Source organism: Cebus imitator, unplaced genomic scaffold (assembly GCF_001604975.1).
Source record: "Cebus imitator isolate Cc_AM_T3 unplaced genomic scaffold, Cebus_imitator-1.0 Scaffold199, whole genome shotgun sequence".
NCBI classification, from domain to species: Eukaryota; Metazoa; Chordata; class Mammalia; order Primates; family Cebidae; genus Cebus; species Cebus imitator.
Window position 1 is genome coordinate 4,200,486 of NW_016107514.1, and position 10,418 is coordinate 4,210,903.

General features: G+C 41.2%; 1 protein-coding gene and 1 pseudogene across 1 annotated transcript in view; both read right to left on the reverse strand.

Moving 5' to 3' along the window:
- FRRS1 (ferric chelate reductase 1) overlaps positions 1–10,418 on the reverse strand; it is an 84,394-nt gene that overhangs the window by 68,949 nt on the left and 5,027 nt on the right. The gene's annotated exons all lie outside the window — the stretch shown is intronic.
- Positions 6,870–7,018, reverse strand: LOC119473995 (annotated as a pseudogene).

The window sequence follows — 10,418 nt, forward strand, 5'->3', positions numbered from 1 at the left end:
CACTCATTCCCATCTTTCCACCTTTGCTCATGCTGTTCTCTTATCTCCTTTCTTTTCTTTTCTTTTTTTCAACAACCCAGACATTGTTGAAAATCTCCTTTCTTTACACCTATTTAATGCCAGACATTCTTCAAGTTTTAGCAAAAAGTCACAACTTATCTATGGAAATTTTCTGGCAATTCGAACTAATATTAGTTCCAATTAGTTCAAAATTAGTTCAAAGTCATCTAAAAAAATGACTTCATGGGGGTCAAGTAAAAAGATCATGCTTTCTGAAATCAAACTCACTTAGGTTGAAACCCCAGCTCTGCTCATTAATAGCTGATTGACTTCAGGTGAGTTCCTTAATCCCGCTAATTTTACTTTATTCACTTGCATTAAAAAAGATGATACCTAAGTGGGGTTGTTGTGATTATTTCATGACAGAATATTTCATCACACTAGCACTGGAGTGACCTCGAAGACTTGCTTGTAACACAATCTTTAATGTCTTTAACACATGCCATCATTAATTACTTGCAATACTCTTTACTACTGACCCCAGATATGGTGTCAGAACTCTTCTCAATCCATTATACCAAGCAGTCAATAACAATGGATGAAAATTCACACCCACTCCAAGCAATCAACGGGACAGCCACTCTGTCACTACTTTCAATTTCCCTCTTTAGGAACTGAAAAAATAAACGTTAAATTGAAGGCCTTACTTCAATTTAAGTGGCAGAAACATAGAAAGCTCCTTCTTCTGCTTTTTACCTCTCTTCAAATGTTATTTGAATTTCAGTTCATTTTAAGGACAGATTTATTGACTGTAATGAAAGGAGAGCAGACATTTTTTATCCTCTTTAATTACGTAATTTTCTTTTGTGGCATTTTAATTAAGTATAAGACAATATTGATGCTTTGTGATTCTGTGCCACAGGGATGTTAACACCGATCAAAGTAAAAATATTAAAAGGTTGACTCAGCTCTGCCAGATAATAAAATCTCTGTCAATTACCTACAGACAGTACATAAAATCATGAGTTGTAATAATGATCAGTGGCTTTTACTATTTCCTATCAGTTAGGATGATGCTACATTCAAATTTCTATATTTCTGTTTAATAGATTAAATCTATGAATCTATTAAAGCAAATAAGAAACCAAAATTCAAGGAAAATAGTAAAATAGCACTTAGATCTATTCAGTAATAACCTAATTTTTATTTACCAAATTTTAGCAATAAAAAGGTACCATTTACTATAGAATTTTGCTTTAGCAGCTCTTGAGCTACATGACTTATTAAAAATGTCACTTATTTACAAGATGGCTCAGGTCTGAATCTGTTAAGTGATAGCCTTTAATATGTACAGAAGTAAAATAGTCTCAATACTGAAAGAAACTGTACTCTCCAAAAGCAGAATGAGAATTGATTTATTAAGTAAAAAGTTTGTTATGCACAAAATATTATATAGTCAGGGTAACATTTATCATGAAAGCTGGTAGTTTAACCATTTTCAAGAATCCTTTTTCTCCATTGGGTAAACTTTGACTATCAGAATAAAAAGAGCAAATCTAAATTTGGTCATTAATCAAAGCAACCATGAGGAAAACTAGCATGGAAATAAGTGGCCAAAATAAGGAATCCTGAGACCCAAGAACAGCAGGAGTAAGCAATAACAGAGCAGGATAGAAGTGGTGGCCCAGATGCACTCTGGAATGGCACACAGAAGTCTTCACTGACTTTTTATGCAACAGTGGCCTGGCCATAAACCAGTCAAAACCTCCTAGTAAGATAAAATGGAATGAACAATAAAGAAAAATAATTTAAAAATTAGAAAAATAAACTTTTTGAAGATAAAATGGAAGGAACACCACTGACTGCAAAATTCCCAGATTCTCCTAAAAGGTTCAGTGCAATTTTTTTTTTCTTCTGCCCTTTTTTTTCTTTTGAAGACATGGTCTCGCTCTGTCACCCAGGCTGGAGTGCAGTGGTGCGATCACAGCTCGCTGCAATGTCCACTTCCCAGGCTCAAGCCATCCACCTGCCTCAGTCTCCTGAGTAGCTGGGACTACAGGCATGTGCCACCACATGCTGCCTCACATTTTATGCTCCCGTAACACTCAACTGCTTATAAACCATGGCACATCTTCTGCTATTTCTTAAGTCAATGCCTCTCCTAACGCCATCCCTTTTGCCTGGAATTCACAAACTCTCACCCATCCTTCGCTGGCAATGAAAGAGCCCAAATCAACTGTTAAAATAGTCATGCACATTTTACTAAGCTCTTTCCAGAAATTGGTATGGCTGTACATGGTTTTCTGATCACTCCTGTTCCTTCAATTCTTTTATCCTGATGGAAATCTTTCTCCAAAAANAAAAAAAAAAAAAAAAAAAAAAAAAAAAAAAAAACTATAAGAGCCTATAAATATTGAAAATATTGGAATAATCTAAAAGCTCTCAGCCTATGTCTAGGAGAATTGAAGGACTCAGTGTCATAGACAGTGTTCTCAAACTTGATCTTACGGAGCATCACCAGCATGGAATCAGTACCCAGGGTGCATGCATGAAGATGGGAGTCGGGTAGGCAGTAGAGAGAGGTAGGGAAAAATGAGGAAAGGAGGCTAGAAACGAGCGAGAACTCCAAAATGCCCACCAAATGCTAGCTCTGCATGGACTGGGAGGCAACCTGAGAGGAAAGAAATAATTTTTTCCAACAGTCTCTGGGCTACATGAGCGTGCCTCAACACTGGCTAGTATTAAGATTGTTTTCTTTTTAACAATGACAGCTGCAACCCTTCCAGACATTGCAGGGCATTCACAGGATTATATGCCTATTGTCACATAGATTCAATGCATCAAAGTGCTCACTTGCCACTGCAGCAGCAAAGCCAATTATATGCTTGTGTCCTTAACCTACAATTATACATATAGCACCTCCTTGCATAACCAAGATGTCTCTGGATCATTTGCACCCACCTCCGGCCCTTTTCTTCCTAGCTTCTGCCTTTGAGATGCCATAGGATTTTGTTCCATTCCTTTTCACATAGAAAGACTAGTTAGCCAGGCTTCCAGGCTCCTGCTTTCCATTTCTCTTCATCCATTCATTCCTCGTTTATTTCACCTCCCTTGCATTTTTGGCACTAGGAATGAACTCCTCTTTTCCTTTTGTCAAATCCTTTGTCATCCTCCACAAGGCCAAAAAATAAAAAGCTTCTGAGGTTGGAGGTCATCAAATTGACTGACAAAAGATGGAAAACCATGGCCCAGTGTAGGAGAGTGTGGAGAAGTTGTGGGGTTTTTTGTTTTGTTTTGTTTTGTTTTTTGAGATGGAGTCTTGCTCTGTCACCCAGGCTGGAGTGCAGTGGCGCGATCTCAGCTCACGGCAACCTCCGCCTCCTGGGTTCAAGTGATTCTCTGCCTCAGCCTCCAGAGTAGCTGGGATTACAGGCGTCCACCACAAGGCCTAGCTACTTTTTGTATTTTTTTAGTAGAGACGAGGTTTCACCATGTTGGCCGGGCTGGTCTTGAACTCCTGACCTTGTGATCCACCCGCTTCAGCCTCCCAAAGTGCTGGGATTACAGGCGTGAGCCACCGCGCCTGGCCAGAGAAGTTTTGTTTTGCTTTTAGAGACAGGGTCTCACTCTGTCACCCAGGCTGGAGTGCGCAACATGATCATAGCTCACTGCAGCCTCAAACTCCTAAGCTCAGGGAATCCTCCCATTTCGGCCTCCCTGAGTAGCTGGGACTACAGGCATGTGCCACTGTTACCAGATAGAAGGTCTTGACTGTGAGTTGGCCAGGCTCTTGGTGTTGAACAAAGAATTGAATAAAATGCACAAAGCCACAAAAGGAGCAACAAATGGCAAACAAAATAACAAAAGAATGGAGTAATGACGGCACAGATTTATCGAAGCAACAGTACAATTCAGAGTGGGAGCAGACTCAAGCAAGCAGCTCAAGAACCCCCTAATCACAATGCTCCCCAGGGTCTTTATACAAAGCTAAAAGAATTTGGTAAAACTCCTAGGTGTCCTTTAGAAGCCTCCCATTGGTTACACCCTCTGAAGGACTGGCCCATCACCAGAAGGACTGGTCCACTTCAGAAGCTGAAGTGGAGCCTTGACATGCCGTCAATCAGAAGCTAGAGTGGAAACTTTTGTCTTGTTATCACAGGAGTGCTGATGTGGCCTGTATGCTGTCTAATCTTGCCTAGAACTGTCTGCACCTGCTGTTTCTTTGCTCCTGCCTTAACCCTTGGTTACCCTAATTCCCATTCTCCTGCCTCACCACCATGCCCAGCTGATTTAAAAAAAATTTTTTTAGAGACAGGGTGTTGCTATGTTGCCCAGGCTGGTCTCGAACTCCTGGCATCAAGTGATTCTTCTGCCTCAGCCTCCCAAAGCACTGGGATTATAGGCATTGAGCCACCGCACCCAGCCAAGAACATTTTATGAATCCCTGTAGCTTACTCCACCTACCTAACCATCTCACCACATACACATGCTCCACCTTCTCTCAGCAAATTAGATAAAATTAATGTTAAGCAGGGGTCCACTCCTTCAACTATCTACCTCCACCCCTACAAGTTGTTTATATCTACATCTAGTTTGTAAGAAAAAGATGTCCCTACTGCTGTTTGAGGCCAACTTTGCATCTAATTTGTTGCTATGATGACACACTTGTTCTATCTACCTCTCCTATTTATCCTCGGGGAAATCGAGCACCAGTCAAACTAAACTGCCTTCAATTCTCCAAATGTGCAAGCTCTACCATGCATTGGTACTTTTGTTCACACTGCTCCCCTTCCTTCAATGGCATCCCCCCTGAACTCCCACATTGAATACTGCTGAACCGATGAGTCAGGATCTAATTCAGAAATTATCTTCTCTACAAAGTCTTCCATGAAACTTCCAGTAGAGTCAGCCATTCCTTCCTTGTTTCCCACTACACTCTGTCCACTCTCCCTCCTGTCATCTATGACTTTTTTCTGCACTTATTGTTTTACATGCCTCCTCCTCTTTATATTTTTTTAATTTAAAAAAATAATAATAATAGAGACAGTGTCTCACTATGTTGCCCAGGCTGGTCTCGAACTCCTGACTGAAGTGATCTTCCCATATTGGACACCCAAAGTGCTAGTATTATAGTGTGAACCACCACAACTGGCCCCATTACTTTTGAAAATGTAGAACGTTTTTATATTGCCTTTATTTTCTTTTGTATTGATAGCAGTGTCTAGCACACAGTAGGCATTTAAATGCCTGTTGCATGAATGAATGATAAAACAGAAGAATATCATTTACCAAAACAATACATATATGATTTTTAAAAAGAGAAGAATAGCACTTGACCTGTATGAACCTCACATTTTCCACAACCACCCCTCCAGTCCCCAAGTTTGGGAGCATAATAAGCAGCACTTGAGGCAGGGCCCAGTGGCTCATGCCTGTAACTCAGCACTTTGGGAGATCAAGGTGGTGAATTGCCTGAGGTCAGAGGTTTGAGACCAGCCTGGACAACATAGCAAGACCCTGACACTGCCTCTAAAAAAAATAAAAAAAATAACCAGCGTGGTGGTGCATGCCTGTAGTCTTAATGACGTAGAGGAATCACTCGAGCCCAAACATTTGAGGTTGCAGTGAGCTACAATCACCACTGTACTCCAGCCTGGTTGACAGAGCCAGGTCCTGTCTCAAAGAAAGCATTTGAGGGATAAAAGGAAGTAGAAATAGAAGCAAGTGATATTGTGGGACTGAGACAAGCCAGTCACGCAAATGACATGAATGGCATGTTCCTAATAAAAGTAACCAAAGTGGCATAAGACTATGACACTGTGCCTGGCCACATCAGCCCATATGACATGTATAAGATAGGGATAAAATGCTTCCTTAGGAGACTAAGAATTCAGACTTGCTATTTTACTTTGCCTTGTTTCATTCACCTTGATAAACAATCAAGATCTAATGATCTGATTTTCCTATTTCTTGGCAAATCTAGTTTTTTCGTTTGTTTGCTTTTTGTTTTTTTGTTTTTTTGAGACAAGGTCTCACTCTATTTCCAGGCTGGAGTGCAGGGGTGCAATCACAGCTCACTTGCAGCCTCAACCCCCTAGACCTAAGCGATCCTCCCACCTCAGCCACCCAAGAATCTGGGACTATAGGCACACACCACAACATGCCGGGCTAATTTTTTATTATTATTATTTGTAGAGATGACATCTTGCTATGTTGCCCAGGCTGGTCCTGAACTCCTGGGATCAAGCAATCCACCTGCCTCAGCCTCCCAGAGTACTAGGATTACAGGTGTGAGCCACTGCATTCAGCCTAAATCTAGTGTGGCTTCTAGCATACTAATCAGAGGGTTTTTTTACATATTCCAATGCTAGCCTGGTTTTGTTTCTCTTTCTTTCACCACTCACCTGACACTCTCACTCCAGTCTCTTCCCTGCCATCAGCCAGCAACAGAGTTGCGTACTGATCACATCAGTTATCTAGGTGCTTTGGAAAGCTGTTTGGTAACCAAACACTCTCAGCTGCCTCTCCAGGTCTAAACAGCTAACAGACTGTTTTCTGCTGCACCAGGGGGCCAAGTTTGCTCTTCTCTGGCCTATGATGAAGTATTTTAAGATGCTGGCAATAATTCTCTAAAAATGGAGCATTGGATAAATTCTTGATTTGAATTATGGATAACTTTACCTCTCCAAGGGCAAGGGAAGCAACAACCAGTGCTATTTCTCTTAACCCTGATCAACATGAAACGTTGGTGAATACAGATAGAGAAAACGAGAAAAATGGACCATGTTTTTCTCAAGCCCATATTATGTTAAAGTTTTTAGCCAAGGAAGAGGCCACATTTCTTTTTTTGTTTGTTTGTTCAGTCTCTATATAGACTTTCAAATTCAAAAATTGCCAATGCTGACTATATTTTTAGTTGTCATGGAGGGGTATTGGGAAAAGTTTTCAATTAGCAATAATCACACTTTTGATAAACCTCATTGGCTACGATACTATGATACTGCCCCTGCACAAAACTAGAGATCACATTTATCACAATCCTTTTTATTTTCTTCTCATTCTTTCCTTTTTTTAAGCAAGTATACTATTTTATTCTAAGGGAACAGTTCTGTGGTTTAAACCCAAAAGTGGTTGAAAACCACAGAACAGAAGGGATGGTTTAGATATTTCTCTTTTGGTTTTCTTGATGTTTTCTCCTCCCCCGGGAGGGACAAAAAGTAATTTTACAAAATTTTAGGAGATAATTTTTTTTTGAGACAGGGTTTTGCTCTGTCACCCAGGCTAGAGTGCAGTGGCACCATCTAGGTCTCTCACTGCAGCCTCCATCTCCCGGGCTGAAACAATCCTCCCATCTCAGCCTCCGGAGTAGCCGGACCACAGGTACTCACCACCATCCCCAACTAATTTTTAAGTTTTTTGTAGAGACAGGTTATCACTATTTTACCTAGGCTGATTTTGAACCCCCACACTCAAGCAATCCTCCTGTCTCAGCCCCCTAAAGTGCTGGGATTACAGGCCTGACTCTCTTTGTCCAGCCAGTTTTAGTAAAATTCAAAAAGCAAATAATTAGACACACATGTCAAAAGCTACATTTATGAGGAATGACCAATAATTAATCAACATCTTATGAATAAATTTAGGGTTCTGGGCTACTCTGTGGACTAGCATGAAAATGAAATCCTGATACAGTCATTTATCAGCGTATTGGTTGTTCTCAGCTAAAAGATACCGATTTTTTTTCTTTCTGGTATTTTATAACAATGTATTTACTATGCTAACAATATTTGTTTTTTCATACAACTACAGAAGGGGAAAATGTTGTGTTTAGGCAAACCACAAAATTCACATAGTGGGGACTATTTAACATGATGTTTCTGGATAGTTTATTGGCAGACTTATCAGACAATTCAATTATTTGTTCTCCATATCAAGCAAGGTATGGAAGAAGTTTTCGAGTCAGAAATGACAAACAGATGGAATTAATGATGTAGAATTGGGGCAGATTTACTTCTTTCATTCAGCTCATGGTAACAAAAATGAGAATTGTTATACGCAGAGACAGAAGCATCAAGTATACAATGTCAAAAGGCCTTTTTAAAATTTTACTTAAATGTCTTTGAGACTTGAAAAAAAAAAAAAAAAAAAAATGAAACCCTGCCACCCCCACCTAAAAAATGAGACCTGAAAAGTCTTCCAAAATTAAAACTTTTAAGAGGCTTTTTGGTATCTCTAAATTTTGTCATAGGGTCAAATTAACCTTAGCTAAAGCAGTTCTGTGATTGGCCAACATCATAAAAGCTTGAATTCAAAATTTTGCAGGGGCCAGGCACAGTGGCTCATGCCTGTAATCCCAGGTCAGGAGTTTGAGACCACTCCGGTCAACATAACGAAACCCCGTCTCTACTAAAAACAAAAAAATTAACCAGGCATGGTGGACACCTGTAATCCCAGCTACTCAGAAGGCTGAAGCGGGAGAATCACTTGAACCCAGGAGGAGGGTATTGCAGTGAGCCAAGACTGCACCACTGCACTCCAGCCAGGGCAACAGAGTAAGACTCTGTCTCAAAAAAATAAAAAAAAATTTCAGGAAAGAAACTGAAAATGAAGATGAGGGAACAACAGAGATCACATTTCTTTTTTTTTTTTTTTTTTTTTGAGACGGAGTTTCGCTCTTGTTACCCAGGCTGGAGTGCAATGGCGCGATCTCGGCTCACCGCAACCTCCGCCTCCTGGGTTCAGGCAATTCTCCTGCCTCAGCCTCCTGAGCAGCTGGGATTACAGGCACGCGCCACCATGCCCAGCTAATTTTTTGTAGCTTTAGTAGAGACGGGGTTTCACCATGTTGACCAGGATGGTCTCGATCTCTTGACCTCGTGATCCACCCGCCTCGGCCTCCCAAAGTGCTGGGATTACAGGCTTGAGCCACCGCGCCCGGCCACATTTCTTAATTATATTTTTAAGGGCCTATTTAAAAAGGTTGGCCCAATGGTTATCAAAGTGTAATCCACCAACTAGTGGGAACTTGTTAGACATGTCGTATTTGAGGCTCACCTCAGTCTTCCTGACTCAGGAACTCTGAGGTGGGACTTAGTAATTCTTTTAGGGAGCCCATCAGGGGATCCTGAGGTAATTTAGTCAGACAACCACTAGTCTAGAGGAAAGACTGCTATGCTTCCATGAACAAAGACTCTCAGAGAGCAGCTTCCAAGTTCACAAGAACTACCTGGGGCGCTTTTGTCTTCGGTTTTGTTTTCCAATAAGCCTTTTGTACTTCTAGCCTTGTGCTTGTTTAAATGCAGATTCCTGGGCTTCTCCCCAAGAGAATCTGATTCAGTAGGTCTGAGGTGGGTCCAGAAACCTCATTTTAAGAAACTAGCTGTGTAATTCTGTTGCAGGTGGTCCACAGATGACTCTGAGAAGCCATACTCATTGGTCAGCTCTTAGTCCTAATAGAGTCATTTGACACAATTGACCACACCTGCCTCCTGGAAGCACCTTCTGCTCGCTAGTCTTTCTTGGTATTGTGTCTGCCTTACAGACCGCTTAATCTCAGTTTCCTTTACTGAATTCACCGTTCTTCCCAACCTGTAAATACTAGTGTGTCCTAAGGCGCACGCTCCCTATCTATTCTCTTTTCCATCCATGCTCACTGCTTTTTTTTTTTTTTTTTTGAAACAGAGTCTGGCTCTGTTGCCCAGGCTAGAGTGAAGCGGTGCAATCATGGCTCCCTGCAACCTCCGCCTCCCTGGCTCAAGCCATCCTCCCACCTCAGCCTCTCAAGTAGCTGGGACTATAGGTGTGCACCATCAGGCCTGGCTAATTTTTGTATTTTTTGTAGAAATGGGGTTTGGCTATGTTGCCTAGGCTGATCTTCAACTCCCAGGCTCAAGCAATCCACCCAACTTAGTATCCCAAAGTGCTGGGATTACAGGCGTGAGCCACTGCACCTGGCCCGTGCTCACTTAAGTACCAATGACACAGACGTATTTAATATATCTCCAGAAATATGTATCAAACAGATACCTCCACTCAGATATTTTAATGACAGCTTAAATTTAGTATGTCCAACACTGAATTCTTGCTTTCCACCTTTCAGAGCTGCTCTGCCCGTCTCTCTAATTTTCCTATTCCCACAGATGCAACCACCATGCTCAGTTTCTTCTGGTTGCTCAAGCTAGAACCCTAGAAATCATTCTTTATTCCACTTTTATATTCTCACTCCAAATTCAACCCTATAGCAAATCTTTTTCTCTCTCTCTCTCTTTTTAAAATATGTCCTAAATCAGGCCAGGTGCAGTGTGGCTCATGCCTGTAATCCCAGCAACTGGGGAGGCCAAGGCTGGCAGATTGCTTGAGTTCAGGACTTTGAGATCAGCCTGGGTGATACGGTGAAACTTCAGCTCTACCAAAAAAAAAAA